The sequence below is a fragment of the Urocitellus parryii genome, chromosome 5, assembly GCF_045843805.1.
Source record: "Urocitellus parryii isolate mUroPar1 chromosome 5, mUroPar1.hap1, whole genome shotgun sequence".
Taxonomy (NCBI): Eukaryota; Metazoa; Chordata; class Mammalia; order Rodentia; family Sciuridae; genus Urocitellus; species Urocitellus parryii.
In genome coordinates, this window is record NC_135535.1 from 102463435 (window position 1) to 102480050 (window position 16616).

The 16616-nt window shown below is 38.8% G+C and overlaps 1 pseudogene; it reads right to left on the reverse strand.

Moving 5' to 3' along the window:
* Positions 1-991: 991 nt before the first annotated feature.
* Positions 992-16255, reverse strand: LOC113201513 (antigen WC1.1-like; annotated as a pseudogene).
* Between the last annotated feature and the right edge of the window lie 361 nt (positions 16256-16616).

Genomic DNA, 16616 nt, shown 5'->3' on the forward strand with positions numbered 1-16616 from the left:
GAAGGCGATCCTCAGGGTTATACAAAATGACATATAAGAGGAAAGGAGGGGTAAGACAAGATAATTCAAATGGAAGAAGTGATTTACAGTAGAAGGGGTAGAGAGAGAAAAGGGGAGGGGAGGGGAGGGGAGGGGGGATAGTAGAGAATAGGACAGACAGCAGAATACATCAGACACTAGAAAGGCAATATGTCAATCAATGGAAGGGTAACTGATGTGATACAGCAATCTGTATACGGGATAAAATTGGGAGTTCATAACTCATTTGAATCAAACTGTGAAATATGATGTATGAGGAACTATGTAATGTTTTGAACGACCAACAATAAAAAAAAAAGAATATTTGTCATAAAGATGCTGCATCTTGGTAGAAAATGACAAAAATCCAATAAATATTTGCGAGTTATGTATAACTAAAAAGAACCAAGTAAAATGAACCTATATAGTCAGTAGCTAAAAATAAGAAACCAGAGGATGAGTATAACAATACTGTAGGTTAACACAAGATAGAAAAATTAAGTGGATTAACATGGGAAAACACAGAGTGAAAAACAAAAACAAACCATAAGAAATATAATAGGATACTAGGAGAGATGGTGAGAGAACCAACATCCCTATATACTCTACAAGTTTTAGGTATTAAGACCATAATTGATTGCACAAAAAATAAAATTAGAAAATACACAAAGTGAGACATTTAACACACTTGTAGTTTTTGAAATTACCCACAAAATCTGTGACACTCTATTGACATGTGCTGTCCATTCCTCCTGCCCTCCCATCTGGGCTGACAGTGGTGAGTTGTCTATAATGTCTATAAGCAACACAATGTGGTGAAGCCAGCACAGCTTGACTTAGAAACCTAGCTAAGAAAGTCAGGCCTCCTCCTCTGACTTAGTAGGATGTTTGCTTTATGGGAAATCTATTCAGTAGAGACTATCGTGTAGGAGAGAACATTTGAGGTGGTTCTTTCAGTAACCCCAAGTGAACTTTAAGCTACCAGCCATGTGAATGAACTGTCCTGGATTCCCAGCTTGGTCAAGTCTTCAATGACTTCAGCTGCAGATTAGATTCAAGTGCAAGCTCATGAGAGATCACAAGTGGCAACTGCCAAAAGCCCTTGCCAAATGGGTAAAATGAAATATATTTTTACATGTGTTACTATTTTGGGGGGAGAAGTGATGCATTAAAAAACAGTGTCAACTAGGTCAATGATATTTACTGTGAAACAGCAATTGTACATTCCCATATTTTGTGGGGCACTATTCACAATAGCTATAGTATGGAATCAGATGTCCATTGCAACAGAAATTCATAGAGAATGTGGTATAAATGTGACCATAAAAGGAATAGTGTCTTGCCTTTTGCATCAAAATAGATGGAATCATAGGACATTAAGTTAAGCTCAATAACCCAGACACAGAAAGACAAGTACCACACATTCTTCATCATATGTGGAAGCCAACAGGTTATTCTATGGAAATTGGCAATGACACTGTGGTTATGTAAATAGTCTTGATAATATTTCAAGAATAAGGAAATATCTTATTCATTTACTCTTAACTACTAAGTCAGAAATATCTTACATATTCAGGGAAAAATGTGGCAGGAAGAGGGGATAATATAGAAAAGAAGAGGGGATAATATAGCATTGGGGAATTAGGGTTAGGATTTTCTGAGAATTTTGTGCTATCTTTGAAGCTTTCATTATTTTATTATTTTTCTTGATGATTTGAGAATTCAGAATTAATTCAGAATAATAAAATAAATGAAAGAGAAAAAGAAAAACAAAGCCACAAAAAATTGAATGTGAAAACTAGTTGTAGTGTTTAGATACTGGGTATCCCAGAAAAGCTTATGTGTGAGACAATGAAAAGTTTACAAGTGAAATGATTGGTTATTTTAACTTCATCAGCACATTAAGCCTTTGATAGTATTAACTGTGTGGTGACAATAGTCATGTATGTTGTGGCTGGATAAGATGGGTCCCTGTTGGCATGATTTTGGCATTTATATGTTGTCTTTGTTGAGGAGAGTTCCCCCCATTTCTGCTTCTTGGTGGCCATCTGCTGACCTCCTTTCCCCTGCTTCACTCTTCCACCATGATATTCTGCCTTACCTCCAACCACAAGAAGTGTAATGATATTCTGCCTTACCTCCAACCACAAGAAGTGTAGTAGGATATCTATGGACTGAGACCTCTGAAACCTTCAGCTTCAAAATATTTTTTTCTCCTAAAATTGTTCTTGTCAGGCCTTTCTGTCACAGCACAAAAAAGTAGACTAAAACATTAAATGTCCTAGGACATTTTACTAAAAGAAACTCATAAAATAATATCAAAAACATAAAACACCAATAGTATATCTAGTGAAAGTTAAGTTTAATTTCTGAGGGAAATTAGAGATTTACCTTATACATTAATTAGCTCCATATTGATGTTTAGGTCAAATCCAAACTCAATATACAGAGCATCATTCTATTATTGAATTAAATATATCATGTTGTTTGTAAAATGTATTTGAAATGCAGACGACCAAGCATGACCAATGCACTGGGCAGAAAAAACAACACAATTAGAGCAGTTACTTTAAAGAAATCTTTACAAAAGTTAATGAGGCATGGTATAAAGTTATAGTTAAGGAGGTGTGCATGACTACAAGCCTAGAAAATGACAGAATGGAATGGAACAGAGCATAGAGCAAGAGTCAGAAATATCTGCACCCTGTGTATTTCAAAGGTGACACAGAAATGGGGAAAAGGCTTTTCAGTAATGATTCTGAGTCAATGGGATGTACAAACAATGATGTGAAAGTTTTTTCATATCACACACTATATAAAATACCAATTCCAGAAAGATTGTTCAACTATATGTAAAAGAAATGTAACTAAATGTGTACAAGGTACTCTTGAAGAATATTTTTATTATCTTATGATAACTAAGTTCTTTTTTAAAGGACACTAGAACACTATAAGTGCAGCAAGTGTTGATATGCTGTGCTTCATAAAGAACAAGAATTTGACTCCAGGAAGAAGACCATATAAAGTGGGGGGCATATGAAAGGGAAAGGGTGAATAAAGATAAACAATTATATCCATATTTGCATCAAACAATACTGACATGGTAATTCGTAGGATAATTATTTGGGTACTCAAAAAGTGCAAACAACTCAAATATCCACATCATTTGAATTGATCAATATATGATCCTGTAGTTATTTGCAGAAAACTCTACAACAATAAAAATAGTACTCAGCTGAAAATTAAAAAATAGGTAAATTGTAAACATTATGTTGAGTCAAAGAAGACACAAAAAGAGAACATGGTGCATGATTTTACATGAAGCTCAATATCTGAAGAAAATATTCTTTGGCAGCAAAAGTTAGAGTGTTCTTCTTTGGAGGGGAGGAATGCACAGTGACTGGAGGAATTTGAGAGTGACATCTGGGAGCTGCTGATTCTCTCTGATAGTCTAGGGTGAGGAATGTGACAGAGCTGTCATTCATTGTTATATAGTGTTATACATGAATTTCAATAATTATAATTCTTACTTAAAACCAATCCTTTTAATATTTTTTGACAGGGCTGAAAGATGAGTGATCATTAAGAATCATAATTCACCACAAAATGTCTCATTTTTGAACTCAGCTCTCCATGTTGTTTGCTCTTAGAGACATGTCACTCTAGTACCACTCAGCCCTGCCCTCTCTTACCTGAGCAGACCACAGAGGCTGTGTTTCCATGGGCACAGGCAGGAACACCCAGGGCAGTCACAGCGCAATTCCACAAGAAGGACTCAGACCCAGAGCAGTGAAATCGATCTCTCCAGATTTTATCTCCTCCTTCCACAAAGTATGCTCCCTTTGGGGTGGAGATGGCGACTCCACAGCCCAGCTGACGGCAAACTACATTGGCATTGGCCATATTCCAGTGGGAGGCACAGAGTGTTTTCCAGCCTCCAGAGGTCTTCATCTCCACTTGACCCTCACACTGAGAGCTGCCATTTTTCATGAGCCGAACATCTGTATATCCTGGTAGAGACAGGTTTTAGCAAAATCACACATTTTTCTTATCCCCATAGAGTATGTAGGGAAGTTAAAGTCCTGTTGTGAGTCTCACCTGAGCAGACAACTTGCACAGTCCCTCTGTGGGGGCAGCTGCCTGCAGGACAGGGCACTCTGGGGCAGAACCAGAGGCCAGGCTCCTGCCCCTCATACTGGAACTCTTCAGCCCAGACCTGTTCACTGTCCTCTCTGAGGGGAAGATTCCCCAGGACATATGCAGCCTTGCCACACCCGAGCTCTGCACATATAACCTGGGCTGTGGGTAATGTGAAATTCCCATCAGATACTGGAATCCATCCTTCTCCAGAATTCACTTCCACTCGCCCAGAGCAGAGTCCATGTCCTCCAACCAGATGCACAAATCCTATGGGAGAAAAAACAAACAACAAGTACCAGCCTATTAATAGAAGGAGGAAGCTACAATTCACAGGTAATGCTGTGAATTTTTTTTTTCAGGATTGTGGTGTGGGGCTTGGATTCAACAGATGGTTCCTGAATGTGAATTCATGGAGGAAGTGTTTGAAGACAAATTTTGGAGAAGGAATTTGTGAGATCAATTCTAAATTGTTGATTCAAGGAATAAATATACATACTGCTCTACACACATGTGTATATGTCCAAGAAATGAATATATATAGTGTGTAATAAGCAGTTTTCTTTAATATGAAGATATTATTCTTTGTATTATAAGTGTATCTGTGTGTTTTAATCATTTTAATTTTAATCATTTTAATCTAATGACTTTCTGTGAAGTCCATCTCCTTTTTTTTAAATTAGATCCATATGTATCCACTGAAAGTGAACTCAATGTAGAAAAACTAGGATTAATTTTTCACTATTTTATCCTCTGAAATTATCAATTCATAGATAATAATTCCAACTCATATAACATTAATTAATGTATTAAAAAATCAATAGGTCTGGAAACTGACAGTTTATACTTATTTCTCAATTAGGCAACGGAAAAGAGCCCACTAAATGGTGTGAGACTGAGATAGAAAACAGGTTATTGTGACTATAATAATCAGAGTTCTTTGAATCATTCTTCACATGATAGAAGAAAGAAAGGCCATTTGTAAGTAGGAACAGAAGTTATGAGAGATTTGAGCTTAAGCATTGTTATTTTTTCTTTTATTTTGTGTTTTTAAGGGCTTATTTTGTTTCTAATAAACAGAGTTTTAAAACTTCATTATACATCTACTAAAGCTGGTCAGGAAGTGATTTCAAGTATGGGACCAGATAATTTGAGGAGGCATTTGGTTATAGAGGTGAAATTGTAATGTAATAATACTTTTATGTAGTAATGAAGTTCAACAAGGAATCCTTTCTGAAGAAAATAGCATGTTCATTATATTTGTCCCCAATTAAATCATCATTGTGGAATGAAGATCAAAAGCATTAATCTAATTAATAAAATTCTTTCTTAATATACTCCCTTTTCTCTCTGAAGCTGATGTATTAAAATGAAGTGTGAATGAGTAAAGTGTAACTACATTGATACTTTTAATTTCTATCATTATAGAGGAGTAATATAGTGTAACTTACATATAGAGTCAAAATGCAGATATACAAATTCCAAACTGAAATCCCTAATCTTTAGGAGGTTATATTTTAAAGAATATGAGGCCTACAGGAGCATCATAAAATCAGCCATCACTATCCAGTGACAGGAACAACAAAAACCAGCCTCCAGAACAGAAACCTGGCTGGCTGAAGGCTCTGCCTATGGATACACCAGGTCTTCTTCTCTGTGAACTCTGGTTTCCACTCAGTTCCTCCTTCACATTAAAGGTCAACATCAGCACCACCAGAGAGGGCCACCAGATTTGCATGACTGATTGTAGTTTAGGCTCAGATAGAAACACAAATTTGCCTGAAGTGGCACTATCTCCTTTTTTTATTTTCCTTTTTTAAAAATAATATTTGACTCAGTGCTAGCTTCCAAGAGTTAGAATGTCTCAGTGGAGATAAAATAACATTACATGCAAGTTTGATCTGAGATAATCCACTGGGATATATGAGTGTAGTGTCCTCTGGTTGAAATGTTATGAGGGCATCTTTGTCTTAGACACTGAATTTTAATGGAATATCAAACCTTTGCAATAAACTTTTATATAATTTCCATTATTAAAAATCAGCAGAATTTTAAATAAAGAAATAGATCACCCAATATAGGTTTCACCTTTACTCTTCTACTCTTCATAGATCAGAGAAACCTGATCCAGCTATACAGCCTGAGAGGGGAAAGAGTAAAATTCATACCGTACATGTACTCAAACCATAACTGAGTCTCTGTAATTGTGCTGATCAGAAATCCTGAGGTGTTCAGAGGGCAGTATTGTTGCAAACTCAGCAATACATTTATTTGTCTTTTAAAAAAGAGATATTTTAACAAAAACTACTGAATGTAGAACCAATACAATTAACCAAATTCCATGAAAATTCCAAAGGACAAACACAGCAAAAACTAAAGTAATTTTGAAATCTTAAGGTTTGACATCTACATCTTGAACATTACAGAACAAATTTTGCTTTTTATGTCAAATCAGAAGAGTCATAGACACACTTGCACTTCAGTCAAAAAGAGGAAAACATCAATTACCACAATAGCAAATCAAGGAAAATGGTCCTGCTCTGTGGCCTAAGAAACCTGGAGAATTGGAACCAAAAAGACCTGAGGGTGCAGAGTGTGTGTTTAGCACATGACAGCAAAGAGAGTCTTTTGGTAGCTTCTCTTGTAGGGACAGACAGATGGGAAGCTCCCAGGCAAGGTCTAGGTGTAGGTGCTTCCTGTATAAATAAATGAGGTATTATAATATTTATCCTAAATCCATTCTCAGTCTCATTTTCCCTTCCTAAACCTCTCTATCTGAATTCTCTAGTAACCTAAATCCCTCAACTTTTCGTTGAGGGTATCTTTGTCTTATGCACTGCATTCTATTGGAATATCAATCCTTTGCAATAAACTTTTATATAATTTCCCTATTAAAAATCAGAAGAATTTCTGATTTGTGATGTTTCCTCATCCATCACTCCAAAATTTTATCTTATGGTTAGGCCTTTTTCATGGCTAAGTTTAAAGCTCTACAGAGATAAATGCTATTGACAGTGTTAAATGTGTTAAAGGTTACTAAAAATGATATACTATTGAGGATGCTCATATGCTACATCCTTAAGTCCTGACAGAGAAGACAGAACTTGAGGAGAGTAAGTGACATTTTAGAAGTTAGAGATAAGCTGGCATCCAGGCCTGTCCACTATATCCTCATTTATGCCTCACAATGACAGCTGCTCTTGCTTTCAAGCTCCCCCTTTCCTACCCGCCCACCCCCACTGCTTCAACCAGCCCCTCAATAGATGATATACCCTGTGCCTTTCTCTGGTGCTACCTCTCTACTCTTATTTCACAGAGGTGGCCTCCACTTTACCAACTGGGTTTATTTGCAAAAACACTTCAGTAAAATCCCAGAAGGGCTTATAGAAACCTGGTCTGCAGGAAAATACACTTTCTGTATCTGTGCCAGCTCCTGGGAGATACCCAATTCTCCACATCACAGCTTTTACAAAACTAGGGCTCTCTACCCTTGTAGAAATGGCCTGTTTCACTTCACATTGCTATTAAACTTTTGGGCTCAAATTTATCCAGGTAAACAAAAGAGGCAGGGTGGCCAGGTTTATTTCCAACATCTTTCATCAAGATCACACTTTTTTTTTTTTTTACTTCCACTAAGGCCACGATTTCCTGCTCCACTCATCTGCATCTAAACAAGTCTCCAGGGCTTTGAACACAAGCTTTGTTTCTGAATCCACCTGTCTCCTTGTCCTTCACTCCAAAATCTTATTATACTCTTTAGGACACAGAACAGTGTCACCTGAGTAGATGCGAATGTCTTTATCAGATGGGGTATTAGGCCAGGCAGAGGTGCACATAGATCCCAGTATCTTCCTTGAAGACAAAACTTGCCCTGTATTCTTGGGCTTCCCACTCATCTCTGAAAGCTAGAGGAGGCAGCATGACCTTCCCTGAGAGGCAGAGCAGGGGACAAAGAGAGAGTTCAATGGAGACCCAAAAAGGGCAAAAATGTGTGTGATTAGGAAAGGATAAAATGAGGAAGATTGGTTTTCAAAGTAGGCATAATCTAAACTTTTCACCTTGACCTGATATAGGAGAGAGGTATTTGAAGAGAGTATTAAGAATCTACTTTCATGGTTTCTAATCCAAATTACTAATGTTTTTTTTAGGATTTACCATGTCCCAGAAATGATTTTAGGTGTTGGGCATGTATATTTCAAGGAAATAATGAGAACAAAAACAAACAATTTCAAGCCAATTGAAGTTTATGAGAGTCCTGGTTGGGGCGGGGGGGAAGAAAAATGGCATCTGCAGAAGTCCATTGATTCACATGAATCACTCTCACTAGAGATTACAATCAGATCTATCCTTGTCTGATTCTTTGCTTCAGGACACATTGCTTCATTGGGCAAGTTTCAAGTTTTTCTTAAAAAGGTGTCATCCATGGGACCTTTTACTCCCCCATTCTGACCTCAATACCTCAACTTTGAGTTACACTTAAAAATCATTCTTCTTTGACACAGCAAGGGTGTCCAAAATTCACAAAAATGTACATAGATTCCCCACCCTACACCAGGGTCTTAAGTGCGGCTCAGATAATCCTTATATGCTCTTTGTTAATCCTCTGTTGCCACCCCCAGACACTGGAAGTTTCCTCTATCTTCCTCAAAATGTTCCATTGTTCTCATTATTATCAAATTTACCTCACAAGGCACTTCTCTTGTATTACTGGGTGAATCCATCACACATAAACTATATAAACTTCCCTCACATTTTTCTTCCATAGCATTGTTCTTCTTTTTTCATTTAAATTTATTTTAACTAATACCTAAAATATAAATAGTATACCTATTAATGGAGTAAATAGATCTCTTGATGTATGGATATACTGTGTTATTTTGTTTCCTCAAACACTTTTCATTTCCTTTTGTGAAAATTTCCAATATGCTCTCTTCTTGCTTATTGAAATAAAGTTTTCTTATTGCTATCTATAGTCACTCTATTGTGCAATGGTGCACAAGAACTTCTGGTCCATTTAAGTAAAATCTATAATTGATTGATCAATCTGCAGCCTTCCATATCTAACCCTTACACTTTCCAGCCTATGGAAATCACAATTCCAGTCTAAGCTAATAAATTTTTATGAGGTCAACTTTTTCGGGTTTCACATATAATGAGATTATAAGACTCTTGTCCTTTTTGCCTGACTTATTTCACTTAACCTAATGGTTTTCAGGTCCATGTATGCTGCAGCAAATGAAAGGATTTCATTCTTTTTTTTTTTGGGGGGGGGGGCAATGAGTATTCCATTATGTAAATGTACTTCATTGTATTCAGGTATAAATTGATGGATACTTAGATTATTTCCCTTTCAACTACTGTCAGTAACTGCCATAAACATGAGAGTACAGAGGTCCCTTCAACATCCTGAATTCATTTCCTTTGGATATATGCTCAGCAGTGATTGCTGTATTATATGGTGATTTTGGGGGGTGAGGGTTGTCTGATAATAGCTTTGTATTTCCTTTGTTTGAAAAGGACACCTTTGCCATGTTCTGTATTTTTTTTGAGAGAGAGAGAGAGGATTTTTTAATATTTATTTATAGTTTTTGGTGGACACAACATCTTTATTTCATTTTTATGTGGTGCTGAGGATCGAACCCAGTGCCCCATGCATGCCAGGCAAGCATGATACCGCTTGAGCCACATACCCAGCCCAATGTTGTATATTTTTAATTCATAGATTTTTCCTTCAGTTGTATGAAAATCTCATGGTACTCACTTCTGGCCTACATGTTTCCTGTTAGAAAGCTAATTTTCAGATGAATTAGGACACCCTATGTGTTCTTTGTGTCTTTATTCATGATTCCTTGAGACTCTTTATTTTTCATCTTTGAAAGCTATATTATAATATGTAATAACAAGAGCTCAAGCATCCAGGTCAAATTTGGGCACCCAACTAAACTTTCAAGCCCAAGCAGAGACTTAAATCTTTCCATAGTGTGCTCCCTGGGACTTTGGGAAGGAGTGAGGAGTGTGGTCCTGTGGCAAAGAGTGCTACGATGCTATGTCACACACTAGGCCACAGCCTGCCAAGGAAACACAGCTCTGGGGAGGGACCAAGGTCCTCAATGCCATGAGCTGCCTACTGTTGAGGTGGACTCATGGCCCAAGACTCCTGCAACCAGCCACAGGCTCTTCTTGAATGTGTCCCACAGCACATAGGTCATGCTGTCTCTAAGAGTTCTGTCCTACATTTGAGACCTCTATTTCCTACTGAGTACTGAGTATCATCATAATGTGCTTGGCATTGTCTCTAAGACAAAATTCTATATATGTTCTTGTGTCCTGCTCCTTAGACAACAGAGTGTTGATTTCCTTCTGCCAAGACAGATTGGAAGAGTGAGGGTGGAGATAGTCTCTTAGATGTCCAAATAAACATAGTTCCAGAATCTCAATCTGAGGTTGCTGGCACAGGACCAAGGGTTATTGGGCTCTACTGGGCACCTGCCTAGTTCTATGTTTCAAATCTAAGGCCTTGACTTAATTAGCTTTCCATTCCCCAAGAAGGATGCATATTTCTTCATGCTGGGCTTCTTCGATTAAAGGAAATGATAACTCTTATTTTCCTCTCTCGTTCAATGTGTATTTTCTTTGTATTATCATAAAAGCAGGCAATCATTTGCTTACTTTTCTTTTCATACACCTGGTTTATTATCTCTTATCACACTGTTTGGTGTCTGAAAAACTGTTTACATGGTGTTTGTGTGAGAGATCACAGATCTCTGGCCTTCCTGCCAATGACATAAAAATTCTGATGTCTAAATCTAGAAATGAGAATTGCAACTTTGCAATAATCCATAAATTCCCCTATGATGTGTTTGATCCCTGTGCCCATATACCTACTAAACCAGTACAGAATATTTCTGACTATATATCTACAAACATTCACTTCAACTGAGAAAAATAGGGCTTCATTCTTGTCTGTCCTTTGAAAAGCACTGCAAACAGAGTGTGTGTGCTAATTTATCTGTAAACCTAAAAAAACTATAAATTAGAGAAATGAAAGAATGAAAATTGACTTTAAGTTTAAATGGTCTACAAAAAAAATATCTTGTGAAGTAAGAGAGTTGAGAAGGGAAAGGACAATATCAGAGATTTATAGGACAGGAATAAATGAAGCCTGTCATCCAGTGCTACACTTGAAACCACAGATTCAGAAAAGGACCTTAGTCCTCTCTGTATAATTCACCTCCTATTCCCCCAGGGATAAGACACTACTTCCTGGAACTTTCCATTCTCTTAGATAGTGGAGAATGTACTGACCATACCTGAGCAGATGACTCCTGCATCATTATAGTGCCCACAGTTGTTCTTTCCCAAGCCCAGGGAAGGGCAATTCCACAAGTAGTCCTCCTCTCCTGTGCACTCCATCTTTGTCAGCCAGATGGGTCCAGATCCCTCTCCAAATTGTGCATAGAGCAAGGCATTGAAGGCCATTCCACAACCCAGCTGTCTGCACACCACATGAGCATCTTTCAGATCCCAGCTGTTATCACAGACAGTGCCCCAGGAATGCTGGTGAAGGATCTCCACTCTGCCTGCACAGCGACTGCCACCATCCACCAGGCGGAGCTGTGGGCTCTCTGAGAGAAAGAATCATGTCAATGGTTGTATTTAAAAAGAGAATAGAAAGGGTTCTCTTGTCATGTGGTACTGCCTTCCCAACCAAGAAGTTGGCAGCATGTACTTTCAGAATGTAGAACTTACTGAGTAAGACATGGAATCATTCATTATAGTAGGCAGCAGGTAAGTCTGAGTTTCTAACATAACCTGAGAAATTAATTTTGAAAAATAAGAAATGAAATAAAACACAACAAAATCAAATGAGTAGTCTCAGGTAGAAGTTATTATGTAGATCTGATCAGAGTAAAACTTTTTCTGCATATGATGAGACAAAAGAATTTGAGAAATGCTAAGATTCCTAATCTGAGTAGCTAAAAGTGTCTTCTCTGAATGATTTCTAAGAGTTAGTGTAATGGGCCAGTATTTGAATTGGTTTCTTGTAAAGCACATACACATGACTATCCATGAGTTTGTCAGAAGTCTCAGGTGACAGCCATGAATCCAGGGGAAAAAATGAAATTATATAAGCATTAAGTCTAAAAAGTAAATGGATCATAAGACAAACCATAGCTATTGTAATATATTTCACTATTGATTCTAGGCTTCATATTTCGATTATGGATATTAAATTTAAATTTGTGTTCACTTTAGGTAGATTGGGCAACCTCCCTGAATAGATGATATCAGATATTTACATAGCCTAAATGCCACTAGCAATCATAGAATGTTACTTATTCCCCTAATATATCCAATCTGTGCTTGGATTTCCTGCCAGGAGTTCTTGATGAGGATGCAAATAGCAGAATAGAATTACACTTTTTATGACTTTGTGTGACAAGAGTCAGAGCACACAGGGAAATCTGTATTTTGAGAAGAGAAAGAGGAAAAAAACTGGGAACCAATGAAAAAATGATGAAAAATGTTGACAATATGGAGAAGCATAAGGCAGCCCAGAGAAATATACAAAGCAATTTTCAACTTCAGCTCCAGCTATCTTACCTGTGGGAGAAACACAGGGTTCTCACAAGTTTTAGATCAAATTTGTGGAGTTTTTCTCAGATGGATGCCTTCCATATAACAAGACAGATATGGAGAAGGAATTTATCACATTGCTCAGCAAGCTCTCAGAGTGTTATAACCAGGGGCCATCTTGAGAAGGCTACCATTGTGAGGGCAAAACTGTGCTGGAATTATAAAATATAGATTCATTATAACACATGGTCCCTCGGTCACCCCTCCACAGTGACTGGATGGAAGATGTGAGCACTTACAGTCTCAGATAGGAAAACTCCCTTCTACAAACACCAAGATGGCTGCAGAGAAGGGACTAGAAGCTTCATTGATATGTGGGCCTTCTCAATGTGAAGAGGAGTGATTCTAGTCTCAGGAGGCTGCACAGAGAGGCTAGGTTTGAAAGATCAGAGATCATATCTGGTGATTCAACCCATTCCTGTGCCCCATTTCCTGGGTGGAGCTCAGTAGTTTGATTGTTTACACCACTTTTCACAAGAATTCCAGAGATTCACCATGGTGTGACACTTGGCTAGACTCCAAGTGCACGAGGTCCCTGTAGCAAGTGTGTGCCCACCAGTTGGGTCCACAAATCACTGAAGGAAGGGCTTGGGGTAACTTTGACTTTTACTATGCCCCTACTATTTCAAATGCAACACCTCCAGCATGATTATGGCCTGTCCCATCAATACCTCAGTATTTAAACTGAGCAAATGCTCTACTTTCTTCCTACATTGCACTCTAATCCTCCTTTATTTCTCAACCTAAACATGGTTTTTCTCTTCCTCAGTGCACATATTTGTACAGCACCTACCAGGCCTTCATGACACTAAACTTTATGCATGGTGTGTATCATCAGGCTGGAGTGAAAACTCCATGAGAGCAGGGGTGATATTTTCTTCTTGTGTCTGTTTTCCAGCTTGGTATTAAGTTTTTACCTAGAATTCACACAATTACTTATCATCAACAAACTAATCTGAGAGGTGGTCTGACTGCTGTAGTGGATTTCAGAATAAACGGCTCATTGTATTGAATTCCACAAGTTGCAACTCACTCAATTCAAAGTGTGAGGTATATGAATTGTTTACTCCAAACCTTGCTTTCCTCATCTGAAATAAATGACCACCATAATGTCTACCAAGCCTTTAATGTGACGATTAGGCTACATTATATGTGGTGGTATTAGGGAACAAAGTGATATGTTATGTGTATTATTGAGGTCCAATAATTCACACTCTCACTAAGGAAATACAGAGTAATTAATATAAGGTAAGACTGCATTAGCTAATTGCTAACAATGTTCATCAGAGTACAGCATCATGCTCCCATTCACTCAGTTAAGTATCTGGTACTTTTCACATAAATTGCTATCATTGCAGGTTACCTGACATCTGCCTTGAAACAGGACTGCAAGAGGTAGATTAAGTAATCTCAATCCAGTATTCATTTTGTAGACTTATTTGAACTCATCCATTATTTTTAAATACATGAGACTTTTCTAACAGCAATCTACAGGCATAGGACACACACATAGAAATAGACAGTAGGTCACCTGTACACATGATATGAGCTTCTTCCTTTGGAGAGCAAGATTGGTGTTTCCACGGGTCAGAAGGACAATGCCAGAGAGAGCTATCAGTTTTTCGACAGCGAATTCCATCAACCCAGCGTGGTCTAAAACCTTCCCTGGAAGGAATCAAGAAATTCCGTGTCCCAGTGTTTCCACAGCCAAGCTGTCTGCAGATCACAGACAAGGTCACAGGTTCCATGGGGCTGCGGCATACACTGCCCCAGGTATTGTTGTAGAAAATCTCCAGCCATCCAGCACACTCCTGGTCCTCACTCACCAGCTTGAGGGCCAGGAACTCTGAAATGGAAAGGAGGAATATGAGTGTCAGTTAGCATTCAACTGTTAGTATTGTTTTTTCTTTATTCTTAAGTAGTGAGTGCTCATTGCTGACTCTGCTGAGGAAGTGTCCAGGAGGTGGAAGACTGGAATTTTTGTCCCTTTAACCTGTTTTGCTAACTTGTACCTCTCTGTTTCTACAACAATGTATTATTAGCAAATAAACAGGCAGGAACAGTGACGTGGGGGCTTTGTAGAAAAGAAACTTAGTATTTAATACCTGACCTGTTCAAACCTTATTTATAGCCCACACAGACCCTGTTCAAAATTCTAATCTGTGCACTGTAGGATGACATATATGTGTTGATTTGAGTCACTCAGTCTGACAGATCCTAGAAAAGAAGGGTGGACAGAACAGAGGCAAAAGATTGGAGATCCAAATATGTCCACTTTCTGGTCTTTGGAGTGTGTGAATATTTTAACTCCTTGCCAAAGTGTTCCTAAGACACAATTAAGATTCCTTTGTGAATTATTCTGGATCATCCTGGATTGGTAGTTGAGTGCAATCTGTCATATCCCTAGACCTCTATCATCAAAAGTAGATAATTCTTTCTGCCCCTCATCATAGGAAGTTGTGAATATGAAAAGATGGTCAGAGGATTACACTGTTGTTGTTTTGAAGAAGGAAGGGGCCATGAGACAAGGAATTAAGTCAAATTCTAGAAGCTTCAAAAGGAAGGAAATGAGTCTTCCCAGAGCTGCAGCTGTTGTAGCCTGCTCACATCTTGTTTATAGCCCACACAAACCCTGTCCAAAATTCTAATCTGTGCACTGTAGGATGACATATATGTGTTGTTTTGAGTCACTCAGTCTATGGTAACTTGTTACAGCAGAAACAGAAAACTAATTCAATGGGCCAAGATGTTACACTGGCAGGTAATAGAAGAGTGATGACTGCTTTAAATGAACACTGTAGAGAATGACTGTGTCAGGAGACAGTGCTGAGAAGGAATGAGCAGAAGCTCGGTAGCTGCAGCAGGAAACAGAAGCACCTCATGTTCTCTGTTGGAAGGACAGGAATTGTCATTCCCCTCTGCCCTGTCCCAAACCCTGTATGAAGCTCAAAAAACATCTTGCAGACCCTCCCCTGTCCTCCCAGCCTGTTAACAATGTGTACCACAGACCTGAACAGATGACTCCAGCATCCTCTTTGTGACTGCAGTTGTGCTGTCCCCAGCCCTGGGAAGGGCACTGCCACACATGGGCCTCCTCTCCTGTGCAGTTCACCTCATCCAGCCAGATGGGCCCTGATCCCTCTCCAAAGTTAGCAGAGATGGTGGCCTCCAGGGCCACTCCACAGCCCAGCTGTCTGCACACCACGTGGGCATCATTCAGGTCCCAGCTGTCATCACAGATGGAGCCCCAGGAGCCCTGCTGCAGGATCTCCACTCTCCCTGCACAGCGACTGCCCCCGTCCACCAGGCGGAGCTCTCTGCTGTCTGAGGAGAGACAGGGTCATGTCAGTGGACATGTGCACAGGAAATGGGAAGGCTCTGGTGCTGGGGTGTTGCTCACCTGAGCAGTTGGCAGTGTGGCCCTCTGAGGCTGCAGAGCCTGTTGGGTCAGGCCAGGATTCATTGCACTGGGGCAGCAGCTGGGTCTGGTTACCTACAGATGGGTGTAGAGTGGATGAAACTGAATTAAGTTACATAATAATCGAGGATGTCATCTGAAAGCTGTAGCCCCTGATCAGTAATTTCCTATCTTCAGAATTGTTCTCCTAATGATGATTTCTGCTTCTAATATGACACTTTGGGGCTTTATGTTAGGCACTAGGAGTGACTTTAGGAAAGTGGGATTATGTTAGTACTTCTTGAAAGCATTGCAGAGCTACTAGGATAGCTAGACTTTAGGAGTCAAATGCAGAAAAAATTAAATGTGGGACCCACTATTTTTCCATGGATGCATTTGCCCACTCAAAGTTAGAAGGTGAGACTGA